The following is an 18,541-nucleotide window of genomic DNA, read 5'->3' as shown; positions in this document are numbered from 1 at the left end:
AAAATTTTAGGGAGCGCGCTCCCGACCCGCTCTCGATTCGCTCCCGCCCGGAGCGCGGATTGGGAGCGGGATCAGGGGGGCGCTCCCCTGCAACATAGTTGCAGACACTTCGATGGAGGTTGATATGCCAGACAAAATCCAAGACACACCAGGAAGCATAGCAGAGCTTCGTTTCTCACATATGGAGACAACGAGCAGGCGAAGGGGAAGATATTATCGAAATGAGAGGAACAAAGGAAATCGTAGTCCTGTGGGATCAACATCATCTGGGTTCAGAGATCCAAATGCCCAACAACCCAATTACAACAATGGGGATGACATAAATATAAGGCCCTCAGGAGAGAACAAGTTATCATCATATTACAGACCACCTCAGAATTATGGTTTCAGAAGAAATTCTAACGCTAAGAGATCCCCAGCTTATCATGACAATTCTGGTGGATCTCCGGGAACTTTCGCTGCCCAAAACAATGTTGTTGTTATCAAGCAGAAGAACCACAATGTTGGAGGAGGTGAAAAACTCAATCAGGCATCAAGGGAAAGCAAAAAAGAGAGAAATCTAACGTCTGTATCAATCAGGAACATTCATGCAAACAAGGATGATCTCATGCCATGTATTGGCACTTGTCCCGTTATGTGTCCTACTAAGGAGAGGGCATAGAGAGAGAGACTGGGAGACTTCGCAGTTTTTGAAAGGTTGAATGGAGACCCACGGAAGACTTCTGCTAGCATTGTTGTTAAAAAGTTTTGCAGGACTAATTCAATCTGAGATACTTAACCATCAGATATACGGCCTCTTACAGTGTTATGGAACACATTGAAATATATAGTGAAACTACTTGACACTTCAGAACATGGATTTGAAGTTGTGCATGAGTTTGTGTTTGATCGCACACGTGGAATCTGCCAGGATCTGACCATCCAAAATATTATTAATCACCAATCAATAGTCATGCATGAACAAATGGTCAAGTTTCACATTTTGTCACAACACAAGCTTCAGCATCTAGGCAACAATAAAGATACATCATTGCTTCACCTGAATTTGGAACAGCTTTCCAAATGTCTCAAATCCCTTCTTGATCTGTATCATGTCACTAGAAAAAGTGAATCCAATTCTCAAAATCAAGTTGAATTCTATTGTTACTATGTTCTTATGAATCTAGGATCTCACAAGCTATGGCAGGGAGAAACACTTGCTACATGGTTTCAGAGTATAAGACTATCACTATGGAAATCAAAAAAGATGCGAAGATTATTAAAAAGAAAGATTCAAATCACGCTCGATCAATCATTGCCTATCTGACTAGCGAAAAACCAAGGGAGAAAAAGAGGTTACATTAGGTCCCTGACGTGGTATACCCCTGCTACACCATTCCTGAGCGTAAAAAATCTGCTTTGTCATGTTCCTTTGTTCCAGACAAACCGAAGAGGAAGCCATGCACATGTCGCTGTTAAGGGAGGTTGTTACCCTGTCGTCAAGCGATGTGCCCAGTTGAAGGGTCAATGGCCGTGGCCTAGCGTCGATTCACACAAGTTCGGTCAAAATAAAATTGTGGCTGGGTCAATACATAATGGCAATAAGATATCAGCCTCCAACACCTCTTGCTCCATTCTGCCATCACTCGAAGCCAAATCAAAGGCTCTCGTTCTACTACCATCACAATGCGACAATGTCTCGGATGAATTGGGTGTTTCCTTGGTGGCCATTGCATAACGTGGATACAATGAATGATCTCGCAGGAGTTTTAGGGTTTGGTCAAATGAGATTTACGTCACGTCCCTTTTTTTTTAAATTTGACCATTATTCGTGGTAATATATATACGATTGGGTAAAGTGTGAGACATAATTATTATAAGGGTGACATTCTATAATGTTGATTAAAAAGGAACGATTATATTATATAGTTCACGACTACATAATTAATTAAATTATATATATATATATATATATATATATATATATATAAACAAGGGGATTTAAAAAATAATAATAATAATAATAATATTTAAAAAATAACCATGGACTCAAAACAAAGTTACCAATGAATTATAATAGATGAGCTCCCAGTGACAGCGAGTTTCCATATGCCGAGATGACAATCGCAAAGACAATTGCTAGCAATATAGCTTTGAGGACAAAGCTTTTGAAGGAAGGAGCAATGTTCCGAACATAAATTGTATAAAATAAGATAAACATAAATAAATATAAATAATAAATAATGAAATGATGATTATGTTAAATAATCATTAAGTTAAGTAAAAAGGCATGTCTAAAACACATGCCCTATCACGAAAGGACACCTGCTTAGGTATATATGCAGGTCCTCATTGTAACATTCAACATCACTTGTACAATTTTCAATATATAGTAAATTATTATTACAAAGACCTCATGTTTTTTACATTAAAGTCAACAATCTACAAGTATTGTTGCTTCAAGAGGTTTTGGCCCTGGTTGATCACCTACATTTTTTGTCTCTTGTATCATGCTTATTTATGATTTGGTAGTTGTTTGATGATAGAAAACATTAACACAACCAAGTGAAAGAAAGAAGCTAATAAAAGTCTATGTAAAGTTGCATCACAAGTAGTTATCATTAAAGAGAAATCACCTCATCCCTCTTCCCTAGATTTCTCAACACATAAGCACCTGAATGCAAAATGAATAAAGTACCTTTTGACTAGAAGCCCACCTTCCAACATGTGATCCTAACAAATGTGCAATGGGACATATGACTGATGCAGGTGGCGGAGACATGAATGGCACATTACATCGGCTACTAGTTGGCTCTCAAGTGCTGTTGGTTGCCAGTTGGATGAGATGAATAGGAGAAAAGCTCCTCCTAGGGGTCACCCACTTTTGGTGGGTAACAGATCCCATGAGGAAAGAAATCCATTGAGAATCACTGTAACAAGCTCTACATCATCAATGGTATCTCCAATGGCTCTGAGTTCATCTCTCAACTAAGATACTCTCATAAGATAAGAGACAACAAAATTTGATCTAGTCATCAAGACACTACGAAGTTGATGCCTCAAGGTTAGTTTCTTGCTAGTGTTGTTACTCTCGAGCAATCCCACCAAAGCATCATACTCTTTTTGGCAGTTATCAACTCAACAACATGCAGAATCAAGTGGTCCTTGATGGAATCTATCAAGATTCTCTTAGCCTTGGCTTCATTCTTCTTATGTTTGGCTTTCTCCTCAACTCCCTCTGGCTTTAGAATGATTTCCTTCACATGATCCTGAAGCTTATTTCTTCCAAGACAAGGAGTATCATGGTCTTCCAAGATCTGAAATTGGTGGCACCATCCAACCTGTCTACTATAAGACTTGGCACCATTTTGACAAGAGTCTAAAATTCAACCAGGTTGTTGAACATTGACTTTTAGGATGACTTCAATGACTGATCTTTCAACAAAGCTCTGACACTTTGTTGAAATTCTATGCCATGTGCAGTAGAATAAAATTTATGCCAAATAATTACTTCCTAATGATTTTCAAACAATATTTTTATGCCACCGCTATCACTGAACAATTATACTCAAAAAATCTCAACGGTAAATGTAGCGGAAATATTAAAGATCATAGAAAGACAACCATGCACAACAGAGACGATAACTTTACCCTGGGAAACCCAAACTTGGGAGAAAACCCAACAATCTTTTCTTAACGAGAAATTTGTATTTCAACAAGGTTTACATATCAAAAGTTGTCTAGAAATCTATGCCAAAAATACCATTCAAACATGGTCAAACTTGAGCAAGTCAACACTGGTCAAAACTAGTCAAAAGTTAAATCTACAGTCAAACTTCAACCTAGTCAAATTTGGCCCTGTAGTCAACTCGACTCAGTAGCCAACTCGCACGTGCAACTTATTGCTACGGTCAAACAACTCAAACAAACTTGGTCAAAGCAACCTGGTCAAACTCAACGATACGGTTAGTCAAACTTCTCTCACACATGCAACTAGAACAAAAGATATAGAAATGATAAAGATAATCTCCAACAAATTTCTTCTTCGCTAAATTTCTCCTCCACTAAAGATCAATGAGCTTGCTATGTTAATTGATTTGCCTCTCACTTGTCTATCTGTTTATATAGACCTCTAATGTTGAGTGGACACCCATAGAGGTGCCTCTTCACCCCAACTTATGGAGCCTACGTTGAAGTTTCTAATTTTACTTAGTTAGAAACCCTCCATGCACTTTATCTGATTTATTCCTACCTACTTGTTATCTTCCTTAACAAGTTATTTACAATGTAAATACTGAAAATAAACGCTAGTGCATGCTCAACATATTACAGATCAACAACTAAAAGAAACAGAAACAAACACACCAGATGACACCATTATTTTTGGAATAATGTCTCCGGAAAAACCCAATGTGGGAAAACCGGTGCAGCTATCTAAGGGTTTTCTTATTAAGAAATATCAGAATACAATCTGGGTGCCGAAACTAGCCTACCCAATAGAGAATTTCCTTGGCAGTAATACCTCTCAGTTTCTGACAAATCTCCTGGCTGAAACCCCGGATAATCCTTCTAGCAGCTACTCAACACAAATCTGCCCCAGAAACCCCAGCGTCAGCCTCTCTCTGGACTGCGTCAGCCCCTCTCTGCCTCACACTGGCTCTATGTCACCCTGGATGGGTCTGCGTCAGCCTTAGGAGGCCCTGCATCATCCATCTAGCCCTATGGGTCAGCAACGCGGGCCTCTCTGAGGCTCTGTACAGCTCACGGCTGCCTCTGCGTGGCCCTGCGTGATCCCTGGCTGGCTCTGCGTCACTCTCCTTGGCTACTACGCTGCTCTCTTGGCACTATCTCTGCCTCTTTGTCTCTCTGTACTCAAATTCCCCTCAGCTGCATCTCCCGATCACTAATTTTATCTCTCTTAGCGAACCCCGCTCTAGAGAATAGAATGGCTGATTACTCTAGTGTGTTCTTCAAGTGACCCTCAAGCCTCCTCTTATACTTTTCCTATTGACATCTCAACAGCTGAGATAAAGCCCCTAATCAACGACTAAGATTAGATCTGGCTTGATCCATGTCTTTTGAACCATTCTGATACAGATTCATATTAATACACATTAATATTTTATTTTCACTAAGTTTAGACTTAGGGACTCCATTAAAAATATTAATTATTTTAATATCTCCTGATCTGTTTAGAATCTGCCCAAACCCTTTCTAGGTATTGGAGATTTCATGTGCTCCAACCTCTCCACCAAATTTTGTGGCTAAAGCACATCGATGCTACCCCAAATCAACACTCCCTCTTAGCGAGGACTGCGCTCTAGCAATACTCCTCACTGAGTATTACTCTAATCATTTGACATCAGTACCTGTGCTGATGCTAGGCCTTCCTGCCCAACATCCTCTGCACTGCTACATCCTGTACTGCTACCCATGGTTCTTCCACTGCCATTGCTGCATCTGTACGACAGCTCCCTCTACATCCGTGTTGTTATTGGTCCTTTCTCCCATCACTGCATTCGCACTGCACCTCCTCTCATCATGTTGCATCGTGTTGCCCACCGCTGCACTGCAACTTAGTTATTGAGAAGTAACTGATCTCCCAATCTGACCTTCTTGTTGGGCTACAGACACCCACTGATGTTGAAGCTCCCTTTGCCGCTGACAAGTGCTCCCTCTCTGACCTTTGCGCTGCTGCAACAACTGCCTGCATCTCGCATCGTTGCACACCTCTCTGTGCCATCCTGCACTAGTGCAACACTCCTGTGCCTCTCGCACTGCTGCAACAACTCCTTGCATCTCGCATCATTGCACACCTCTCTGTGCCATCCTACACTAGTGCAACACTCCTGTGCCTCTCACACTGCTGCAACCTGCTAGCCTCGCTTTGTCTCAAGACTCTTGCACTGTAGCTCTCTTTGCCGCTCCATCTGCATCCATCTCTACCCTACTCAGCCAGTCCTACTACTCTTCGGGGCTCCCGTAGCAAGGTCTAATCCAAGAGGCTAGGTAACTCGAGGATCCTGCCCCTCATCGCATGTAGTCCTCCTGACTACAGCTTGATGTCTCCCCACTTCCTCTCAAGTGGCGCATGTGCACTCATGGCACAGTCATCGTCTATCAAAACTTCCTTCTCTGCACGTGTTGGCGCTGCCTTAGTCTCGGAAGACTCTCCCTTACTCTTCTTCCTTGGACACTGGGTCACATAATGACCCAACTCCCCACAGTGGAAGCACTTGATCTTGGAGAGATCCTTCTTCCGCTTTTCTTGCTTTCCCTCAGATGCTAGGGTAACATCTTCCTCTTCCTGTTTGACTCTGATCCCCTTGCTGCTGCTACCCGTCTTCGACTGTCGTCTGATCTCTTCTTGGCGAAGAGTCGCCCACATCCCGTCCCAAGGTGGGAGAGTCCCTCTGCCCAGCATACTCTGGACAAATACCTCCCAGTCTTCTGAGACAGCATTCAGGGTTGTCCTCACCATCAACTCCTGATCCGGTGTGGCCCCTATAGCAGTCCACTGATCTCGGATCTCATTCAGTCCTTCAAGGAAGGTGTCAATCGATTCTCCCTTCTTATCTAATACGACCTCAATTGATTCTCAAGTAGCATTCTTCTTTGCACAGAAGTATGCTGGTACAATTTCTTGAGAGCCTCCGACATCTCATATGTCGTTTCCTTCTCAGCAATGTGTGGTACTACATGATCCTTGACCCCGTCAAAGATGATGATCTTGGCTCTCGCCATTGCCTCCTCGTACTTGTCGTTATCATTTAGGTCAACTGGAATAGCTATTACCTTCAAGGCAAAGTTCTTGGCACGATTCCTGTCAAGTACAGATAAGATTCTGGACTTCCAGACTGCGAAGTTCAATGCTCCTTCTAGTCTATCCTAGTCTCTTACTCCGTGTAGTGCCATGATGCTCCTCAACTACTTCCCTCCTGGAAGTTCTCTGTTCGACTCCTTTGAGTCTCTACTTCCCATTTGGACATTCTCTTCAAGACTCCCTCTGAGTCCTGATTTCCCTCCTGGAAATCCTTCTGCTGCTGTCGAGATGCCCCCTACTCTGATCTTCTTGTGCAACCGCACCACTGATCCGGGTTCCTCGGCTAGAAATGCTTGGTAGCAACTCCTCTGGCCTTGCTCTGTCAAGTACTGTTCTGACTACAGTACCTCACCAACTCCACTTTGCAATATTCCAGCAGCCTTCTAAACCCCAGCAACCTGAAGGTGAGAGCTCCTAGGCTCTGTGCAATCCTGGCATCAGCAACCCAGCCTCCTCAGCCAACTGCCTCAACCCTCCCAGCTACTACGTGGCTCTGCATGAGGCTTCTTTTTCTTTCCTTAACCTCTGCGTTGCCTCTTCCCGGCTCACCCTTGATAACGCAGGCACTGTGTCACCGTTCCTTGTTGTTGCTTTGCTAGAAACAACTTCTGTCACCTCAGGACAGTGGTTTTCTGCTGCTATTGCTCTGCTCGACTGATGTCCTTTAATCCTCCTGTGATCTGTAATCACGCTCTGATACCATGTTGAAGTTTCTAATTTTACTTAGTTAGAAACCCTTCATGCACTTTATCGAATTTATTCCTACCTACTTGTTATTTTCTTTAACAAGTTATTTACAATGTAAATACTGAAAATAAACACTAGTGCATCCTCAACATATTACAAATCAGCAACTTAAAGAAACAGAAACAAACACACCATATGACACCATTATTTTTGGACTAATGTCCTCGGAAAAACCCAATGTGGGAAAACCAGTGCAGCTATCTGAGGGTTTTCTTATTAAGCAATATCAGAGTACAATCTGGGTGCCAAAACTGGCCTACCCAACAGAGAATTTTCTTGGCAGTAATACCTTTTAGTTTCTGAAAAATCTCCTCGCTGAAACCCCGGATAATCCTTCCGGCAGCTACTCAACACAAATCTGCCCCAAAAACCCCAGTGTCAGCCTCTCTCTGGACTGCATAAGCTCCTATCTGCCTCGTGTTGGCTCTGCGTCGGTAACGTTGGCCTCTCTGAGGCTCTGCGCAGCTCCCGACTGCCTCTGCGTGGCCCTGCGTGATCCCTGGCTAGCTCTATGTCACTATCCTTGGCTACTGCGTTGCTCTCCCAGCACTATCTTTGCCTCTCTGTCTCTTTGTACTCAAATGCCCCTCAACTGCATCTCCCAATCACTAATTCTATCTCTCAGCAAACCTCGCTCTAGAGAATAGAATGACTGATTACTCTAGTGTGTTCTCCAAGTGACCCTCAAGCCTCCTCTTATACTTTTCTTGTTGACATCTCAATGGCTGAGATTAAGTCCCTAATCAACGGCTAAGATTAGATCTGGCTTGATCCATGTCTTTTGGACCATTCTAACACAGCTTCATATTAATACACATTAATATTTTATTTTCCCTAAGTTTAGACTAAGGGACTCCATTAAAAATATTAATTATTTTAATATCTCCTGATCTGTTTAGAATCTGCCCAAACTCTTTCTGGGTATTGGAGATCTCATGTGCCCCAACCTCTCCACCAAATTTCGTGGCTAGAGCACATCTGATGCTACCCCAAATCAACACCTACATGAAAACTCAACATTAGACTAGAATTGTTAACTCTACTAATGGGTAAAAACCCCATTAGATAAACAATTCAAACCCACTCTATAAAATAGATGACTCCACATTAGAGCTAGCAATGTGTAAAAATTCTTGAATCTAACACATTAGAAACCCCTACTGCAATTATTGGTTTACAATCTCCTACTTGTTCTTTACATTAACAAGTTATTTAATTGCATAAACATCAAAGTAAACACTATTGCAGCGTTCGCAGAAATATAGATCACGCACTGAAGTAAACAAAAACAATAACACAAGGGACACCGTTATTTTTGGACAAATGTAATGACCCATCTTTAATATAGAGAGCACAAGGATATTAGCATGCATACAATGCATGCATATGATAGCTGCATATGCATGTATCGCATGCACTGCACTAGTATTTATATTCTAAAATTAACTATAAATGTTGAATATCATGACACACCTTCAAATAGAAGTTACCTTCACCCATCAACACCCATATTGCTTAATGCATCGTAATTAATAAGCAAATACGAATGATATAAATTTAAAAAAAAAAAGTATAAAGTTAAAAGGGTTATAAAGAAATAGATGTAAAAATTAAATTAATTTTTACATATGGTTATATAATTATATATCCTAGAATATTAAATATTAATAAATTATTAAAATGATAAGTCAATCAAAATAAAGTATTTAATATAAACTAAGGCATTTAAATTAAACAAACAAACAAAAATCCACCTTTAAAGGAATATGACTCGCGTACATAGAGGGAAAAGGTGTCAATACGATTGGAAGCGGTGGGATCGCTGGTGGAGAGAGCGATCACCGCCAAGGAAGGCTACATATAGAGGTAGAAAGAATTTTTAGGGGGAGGGGGAACCGGGAAAAACCAAAAAAGGAGAAAGAGGAGGAAAATTGCTACACAGAGTTCATGAGGAACGATTGAGCCTTGCTTGTTCTGAGGTTTCTGGGCACGGGGGAACAGTCTGCTTCAGCTGAGAAGCTTACTGGACTGAGTAAGCGAGGTTCTGCTCAATTTGGCTGGGTGGTTTCGGTCTTTTGGTAACGGGAGCGAAAGCTGAAGCAAATCTGAAGTCTCTTCGTTCGCAGGAAATCAGGTAGGTACTTCTCATCAAATCATTCAATTTGATATATGAAATTTATTGTTAAATTTCAGAGCAGGTTCATGAAAAATTTCTTATGCCGTTCAGAGTAAATTTTGTGTAATTTTAGAACATGTTCATATTGATTTAAAAAAAAAATCATTTACAGTCTTTACAATAGCTCTTTAAAATTATTCTCAGTCTTTACAAAAGCTGCAGTTGTTTAATTTATTTACGGTCATTACAACAATCGTCCCCGGAAAAACCCAATGCGTGAAAACCGGTGCAGCAGAGATGAGGGTTTTATTATTAAGCAGATTTCGTGAATACAACTAGGGTGCCAAAAATGGCTCACCCAACAGAGAATGTCCTCGGTATTAGTACCTCTATCTGAAGACAGATATTTCGGCAAATCAACAATCAGATGATCAAACCCTACAGTGACTCTGGCTGTTCCCTATGCTGTACAGCGAAAGCTGCTCCAAGCACTGCTCTAGAACTGCGTCACTCCTTCAGGATCTGTGTCACCCTCCTCTGCTCCAAATCTGTTGATCTGCTCCTAGTCTGTCCCACAGAATCTCCTAGCGCTGCCTTTGAGGCCCTCTACGACTTCTGCGTCAGCCTCTACGACTTCGGCATTGGCCTCTACAGCCCTCTGCGTCAGCTCCTACGGCCTTTGCGTCAGCCCTTCTTGGGCCTGCGTTGGCTCTCTCTGGCACTTCACTGCCTCTCTGTTATGTATTCTTCAGCCTTGGATGAAAATCCCTTGCTAAATTGCCCCTCGCTGCAACTCTGATCACTAACTCGATTTCCTCAGCAAACCTCGCCGCAAAAAATCGAATTCTTGATCTCTCTTGGTGTGTCTCCAACTGACCCTCAAGCCTCCTCTTATACTTTTCCTGTTGATGAATCAACGACCATGATCTAATCTCTAATCAACGGCAAAGATTAAAACAAGCTTGATCCTCGTCACTTAGAACCTTCTCACCCATATTTTTATTAATACACATTAATATTTTTATTTTCCTAAGTTTACACTTAGGAACCCATTAAAAATATTAATTATTTTATTAAATCATCATCTGGGTGGAATTTCTCCAAACGATTTATGGGTTCTGAAGATCTCATGTGTTCTATCCCCTCCACCAAATTTCGGAGCTAGAGCACATCCGATGCTACCCAAAATCAACACTCCCTCTTAGCGAGGAATGTGCTCTAGCAATGCTCCACCATAGAAGCATCACACTGATACTCCGCATCGGTCCTCTGTGCTGATGCTTGGCTTGCTGCCTCACATCCACTGCATTGTTGCTTCTTGTACTGCTGCCCATGACACTGCCACTACCACTGCTACATCTGTACTGCAGCTCCCTCTCACGATGATGCCCATAGCACTGCCACTACTAACTGCTGCACTGCAACTCAGTTACCGAGAAGTAAGTAACTGACTTCACCCAAACACTGACATCCTGCTCAGTCTGGAAGCCTTGTGATGCTGAAGCCACCTCTGTTGTTAACCTGTGCTCCCTCTACTGCCACTGTGCTGCTGCAACCTCTACTGTGCCTCTCGCACTGCTGCAACCTCCACTGCGCTACTACAGACCAATGTTTTACAACTCGGACTCGGACTCGGACTCGGCCGAGGATCGACTCCGACTCGGACTCCGACTCGGTAATGACTCGACCGGCTCGATTTCAATGACTCGGTCGTTGTAAAAAATACATTAAATATTTATTTTTTTTATAAAAAAACATAATTTTAAAGATTTTCATTCAAGTTTCCAAACACACAACATTATAATATACATGGAAGACAACATATGATCAAAGTAGGCTCATGAACCAATCCATTATATCAAAATGGTACGGTGGTACCCAATGGCAATAGTAAATACATAGTCAACTGTAGTCTGTCATACATGATCAAAGACTCAAGAGTCAAAACAAAATACAAATAACCAAGGAGGCTAGTAGCTACTGCCAGAGGAGCCAAGATCATCTCGACCAATCTCTGGATCATCATCATCAGAGTCAGACAAGGGGCCCCATCAATGACCAGTACTGGCTACTTCTAGAGTTGCCAACATCATCTAGCTCAGTGTTACTTGGGAGCAGGAGCGGAAGTGGGGAGCGAGAGCGAAAACGGGAGCAGTGAACAACCAATGTCACTAACATCAAGGTACACAGAGGGATTGGTGCTCTTGATTAAATACGAGTTCCATACCCTAATACATGACAAAATTCAATGGAAACATTGCAATCCTCCAATCCTAAAACCCTGAAAAAATGATAAGTCTGCTGGATTTTGAATAAAATCTAAAATTCTACTTTCTCCATATGAAATCCAATGAGGCTGGAACCACTCTTAAACATCCTGAGTCATTTCATGGTAATGTTAAAAATTTAAGTAAAAGGATGAAAATGAAGATTAAGGAGAATGTCACTTTTACTTTAAGAATTTAACATTACCATGAAATTTGAACATCATATCAATACTAGGAGAGGGGAATGGACCCCAAATAGCACTTAACCAATTTAGAAAACACCTTGGAGTCCCCAACAATCAGCCAAATGTTAAAAAGTTAAAAAAAAAATAGAAAAATCGTTGTTTCTTTGGGTGACTGGCTGAATTTAATGACTCGGTCGAGTAGATGTGCAAAACGGCCGGGTTGACCGAGTCATGACTGACTCGGCCGAGTCATGCAATAACTCGGCCGAGTCAGTCATGACTCGGCCTCCCGGACTGGTAGAAACTGACTCGGCCTCCCGGACTGGTTTTTCTACCGGGTCACTCCTCAAGGCTTCAACTCGGTTCGACTCGGCCGTTTCGGTTTCGAAACGGCCGCTTTGTAAAACAATGCTACAGACTTCTAAACTCTAGCACTGCCTTGTCGCTCCATCACACCTTGCTCCACCCAACACCTGTCATCATGCTACTATCTTTAAGGGCTCTCGTAGTCGAATGTGATCCAAGAGTTTGGGTACCTCAAGGATCCTGCTCGTTACTTCTGTAGTCCTCTTGACTATTAGAATATAGTTCTATTTAGTAATGCTCAGTCTTTTAGCTGTTTCTATTTTTATTCTTTTAGCAGTTTCTTAGATGAAACTGTTTGTTCTATATTCTACATAGAAACCTGATGTTTCTATTATTGTAAATATCTTTGTATTATCATTGAGCTGTTTGCTCCTGGTTAATGTACTCATTGAACATTCTTTTATGGTATCAGAGCAAGGTTAAGAGATTCTTCTTGAACAGTAATTCTCTTTGCATCGTAATCTCTTGAGTCCTTTCTAAGGTCGAGCCCTCTGTAAGCCAGGCAGCCTTCACTGAGTCTTAGCCTCGGCTTTGCTCGCTGTGATAAAAGCTTACAGTCGTCCATCTCGATACAGAAATGGATTCTTCTCTTGCATGATCATTTTATTAAAGAAATAACTTTGTGGCGGTGACTGTTTTCGTGGGAGCGGGATTTTTTTTGGCTGGCCAGTTTTGCTTGGAATCGCGGATCCGGCTATCTTCTTCTTCACCGGGCGGCTACTCGACCACACCGTGGAATTTCTCAGCATTCGTGATCCAGGTGTTTTCCTCTCAAATCTCATTTGTTTGTTTGAAAATCGGAGTTGTGGTTTGAAAAGTCGATCTGCGGGCATCTGTCATTTTTTAACTACTGCTAAAACGCTGTCAAACTCGTGGATTATGTACCTGAGGATATATATTTTGAAACCCGTGATTTATAAGTCAAACCCGTGATTTTGAAACGCCCGTGGATTTATAAGTCAAGTGACGTGCGTCAAACCCGTGTGCGTTAAACCCGTGGAAGTATATTTAAAAACCCGTGGTTCATTGTATTTCACGTAACCTGTGTATTTTGCAAACGCTGTATTTTGCAAACACCGTTACGTAACCCGTGGTTCAGTGTATCTCTGTCATACGCCTGTGGTTCATTATATCTCTGTTATACGCCCGTGGCTCATTATATTTCACGTAACCGGTGTATTTTGCAAACGCTGTATTGTTGCAAACGCTGTTACGTAACCCGTGGTTCATTGTATACGTGTGTGATCACTTCAATATCAAGCGTATTCACCTGTGGCCTTTATATACACGTCTATAAACATAGCTGAGACGGGACGTGCAGGTTTGATAACTCACGTGGTTCTATTTCAAGCATATGACCTGTAGCTGAGCGTGAAGTAACGTGATGCTTGGATAGCTCACGTGGGCCATTGTTTACATCTTTGTGTATTTTCTGTGGGCCAATTTGATACCTGAGAAATATATATATCCGTGGTGTTTGCCGGCAGTAGGTTACCATTCAGCAGAAGTGTGAAACTAAGACAGCACATTCTTCATTACAAACTCAGACCTGTGACATTTGGTTATTGCATCAGTATACTCTTATGGTAGACCGGCATTATCTTGTGGAAAACTGTATTTTCAGAACTGTACTCTGTGCTAGCAGTATTACTATTGTTTTAGACAGCAGAGATATTCTTTAGCAGGTCAAAGTCTGTTCTTTAAATTTTCACCAGGATAAACAGTCAGCTACATTGTTCTTGTGTGTCATACTTCTGTATTTTCTTTGTGAAAATGGCCACACTTACCAATCTGATGTTAGAAGGAAATCAACGCTTTAATGGCAGCAACTATAACATTTGGAAACAAAGAATGTTGACCATTTTTGAGTACAGGCGTCTTGATCAACTCATTTTGGGCAAAGAGCTTCGTCCAGGTACAGCCGGGACCGATCAAGATAAATTTGATGATCGAAATCGAGAGGCTGTTATGCTTCTCAAGCTCTCTGTCGCTGATGATCAGTTACCACAGATCCCTTCTGGCAAGACAGCTGCTGAAATCTGGCAACAGTTGAAAGAATTGCATGAGACATCTGATAAAAGCAGAGCTTTTTTTCTCAAAAATCAGTTGTTCTCCATCATGATGGATGAACATATGTCTTTACAAGAACATCTCAACAAAATTAAAGACATTCGAGATCAGCTCGAAGCCATTGGTCGGACCATGGAGGAAGAAGATATGGTAGTCATTACTCTGAAGAGTCTACCGAAATCTTATGAACACTTCATTGAAACGCTCAACATTACCACCACAAATGTTGATCTGAAGTTTCCAGATTTATGTACCAAACTTCTGCAGCAGGATCGGTGGAAACAACAGTTTGGTAGTAGTGCCTCATCAGTGCCCTCGGAAAATGCATTTGCTGCAAAATATCAGTCCTCTCAGTCTTTTCAGCAGAAAGGATCATCTCAGTCTTTTGATCCTAACAGGAAGAAAAGTGTACAGTGTAATTACTGTCACAGGTTCGGTCACATGAAGAAAGATTGCAGGCAGAGGATTGCTTCTGAACAAAAGAAACAGGGAGGGCCACATCAGACAGCGAATGTTGCAGAACATTCCGAACAGACAGATTCTGCCTTTTACGCCTTTATGGCTAAAAGGTCTTCAGACCATGTTCCTTCCTCTGCATGGTACATTGATTCTGGTGCATCACGCCACTTCTCTCACAGGCGTGACTGGTTTATTGACTTCTCACCTTTCAGTGATTCAGTAGTATTTGGTGGAGGTGAAAAGTACACTGTTGCTGGCAGGGGTACAGTTCAAATTCAGTCTGGTGGACGCACGCTCATATTTCTAAATGTATACTATGTTCCTGGTATGGAGATTAATCTGCTCTCTGTCAGTCAGATTATGAGGAATTCTCCTCAGCTTGATGTTGTGTTCAGTGCACACAAGTGTTCCATCATTGACAGGGAGACCAGTCTGACAGTTGCTACTGGCCTAGAGGACCATGGTCTATACAGGCTACTTGACACCGGTGACTTTCCAGAAGTGGCTCTAGCAGCTCGTGTCTCTCCCATCAGTACTCTATGGCATCAGCGATATGGGCATCTCAATATGCAGTATCTCTCTCAGCTCTCTCGGGAGGGACTTGTGTCAGGATTACCTGATATTCAGACTCAGCAGTTGGGGGTATGCAGCGCCTGTCAAGCGGGAAAGCAACATCGGTCGTCATTCAAAAATGGAGAATCTTGGCGCGCATCCCAGGTACTTCAGTTACTTCATGCTGATATTTGTGGTCCTATGAATACAGCTTCTATCACTGCTTGCAAATACTTTTTACTTATTGTAGATGACTTCAGTAGAAAGATGTGGGTGTATTTTTTAAAAAATAAATCTGATGCTCTTAGTACCTTTCAGAAGTTTAAAACTTTAGTTGAAAACGAATCTGGTTGTAATATCATGACCCTTAGGACCGACAATGGGGGGGAATTTTGTTCCTCAGCTTTTGCCAACTTCTGTGATATTCATGGCATCAAACGTCAATTAACCACACCTTACACTCCCCAGCAGAACAGTGTTGTCGAGCGTCGCAACCGCACGGTTGTTGAAATGGCTCGTTCCATGTTACAACACCGGAGTGTTCCAAACAAATTCTGGGCTGAAGCAGTATTTACTGCTGTTTACCTTCTTAACAGATCCCCTACTCAGGCTGTTAAAGGGAAGACTCCTGAAGAAGTGTGGTCTGGTCGTAAGCCTAAGATCAGTCATCTCAAAGTTTTTGGCTCAGTTGCATATGTTTGGATTCCATCTGCTAAGCGATCTAAGTTGGATTCCAAAAGTCAGAAACTCATGATGACAGGTTACAGTGATCATCACAAGGCCTATAGGCTGATAGATATAGCCACTGGTCGACTTAGCTTCAGTCGAGATGTAGTATTTGATGAAGACAGAGGATTCTTTCAGTCTTCTTCTTCTGAGCAGCTCTCTGAGGATCCGCCTCACAGTGTTCTTCTTCCAGTCAGTCCATCTGATGGGAGGGATGATGTAGCATCAGGGTTTGATACTACTCTATCTGAGCTTCCTCCAGAAGCTAATCCTCCTCTTGCTGTTCCTATTGCTCTTGAGCCTGCTTCTCTTCCTCCTGATATTGGTTCCTCTAATCCTGATATTGGTTCTTCTTCTCTTCGGCCCAAATGGTGGGCTAAAACCATAGGTGATCTCCGGGATGACGAGCTCCTTGAAGGTAGAACTTCTAGGCATAAGAACAGACAACAGTCTACAGTCAATTTTGCTCTTATGGCTAACCTTCACAGTACTTTTGAGCCTCAAACATATTCAGAGGCTAAGGGTACATCTGAGTGGGAACAGGCTATGGAAGCAGAATTTCAGAGTCTTCAGAAGAATCACACATGGACACTTTCTGATCTTCCTGCAGACAAAACACCCATAGGCTGCAAATGGGTGTATAAAGTAAAATACAAAGCTGATGGAACCTTAGACAAGTATAAAGCTCGGCTTGTGGCTCGAGGATTTTCACAGAAGGAAGGCATCGACTATGAGGAGACTTTTGCTCCTACAGCCAAGATGAGTACCATAAGGCTTGTTCTTGCCCTAGCAGCTCAGTTCAATTGGAAAGTTCATCAGATGGATGTAAAAAGTGCTTTCCTAAATGGTGATCTCCAAGAAGAAGTCTACATGACGCAGCCTCCAGGATTCAAGGTTGCTGGTCAAGAACAGAAAGTGTGTCGGTTAGTTAAAGCAATCTATGGATTGAAACAAGCTCCTCGGGCTTGGTACATGAAAATTGATCAGTACCTGACAGATCAAGGTTTTCAGCGTAGTCCATCTGATGCAAACCTGTATATCAAGCATACTGGTGATGATATCTTATTTGTAGTTGTCTATGTGGATGATCTTATCATTACTGGCAGCTCTGCACATTTGATCCATGGGATCAAACAAGATCTATGCAGAACGTTTGAGATGACAGACTTGGGACTTCTTCATTACTGTCTGGGGGTTGAAGTGTGGCAGACTGAAAATCAGATCTTTCTTTCTCAGTCCAAGTATGCCAAAAATCTTGTGGAAAGGTTCAGAATGCAGGATTGCAAACCGGCCACGACTCCTATGGAACCAGGGCTCAAACTTTCAGCACAATCATCCTCTCCTCTTGTGGATGAAACTTTATTCAGGCAATTAGTGGGCAGTCTCATCTATCTTACTGCTACCAGACCTGACATCAGTTTTGCAGTAAGCTACATTTCTCGCTTTATGTCAGCTCCTAAAGCTGATCATTGGATAGCAGCAAAGCGGGTGCTACGATATGTGCGTGGTACTTCTGATTATGGCCTCTTATATACTCGCAGCTCCAATCCTATTCTCAGTGGCTACACTGACTCTGACTGGGCCGGTTCGGTTGATGACCGTAAATCTACAGCTGGGTATGTGTTTAGTCTAGGGTCTGGAGCTGTTACTTGGACTAGTAAGAAGCAACAGGTAGTGGCTCTCTCCTCAACAGAAGCAGAGTATCGGGGAGCAGTTAAGGCAGCCTGTGAGGCAGTTTGGCTTCGTAGTATGCTTGCAGATATGCATGTTTTTCAGACAAGGCCTACTTCTTTGTTTTGTGATAATCAGGGAGTGCTCAAACTTGCCAAGAATCCAGTCTTTCATGAACGAACAAAGCATGTGGAAACTCACTGCCACTACATTCGACAGCTGGTTGAAGACGGCACAGTTCAGTTGCACTATGTTCCCACAACAGAGCAGCCCGCCGATATTTTCACCAAGCCTCTTGGTCCTGATAAATTTGTAAAATTTCGCGGGTCTATTGGTGTTGTAAATAGATTGAGCATTAAGGGAGGGTATTAGAATATAGTTCTATTTAGTAATGCTCAGTCTTTTAGCTGTTTCTATTTTTATTCTTTTAGCAGTTTCTTAGATGAAACTGTTTGTTCTATATTCTACATAGAAACCTGATGTTTCTATTATTGTAAATATCTTTGTATTATCATTGAGTTGTTTGCTCCTGGTTAATGTACTCATTGAACATTCTTTTATTGACTACAGCTCTATGTCT

General features: G+C 42.0%; 1 protein-coding gene across 2 annotated transcripts in view; it reads right to left on the bottom strand.

The window, feature by feature from the left end:
* Window positions 1–18,541, bottom strand: part of LOC149244309 (uncharacterized) — a 194,061-nt gene that overhangs the window by 66,936 nt on the left and 108,584 nt on the right. The window lies entirely within an intron of this gene.

The sequence above is a fragment of the Pinus tabuliformis genome, chromosome 8 (genome assembly GCF_031772625.1).
Source record: "Pinus tabuliformis cultivar Carrire ecotype Pingquan chromosome 8, CPIR1, whole genome shotgun sequence".
Taxonomy (NCBI): Eukaryota; Viridiplantae; Streptophyta; class Pinopsida; order Pinales; family Pinaceae; genus Pinus; species Pinus tabuliformis.
This window is presented reverse-complemented; position numbering and strand designations above follow the sequence as displayed.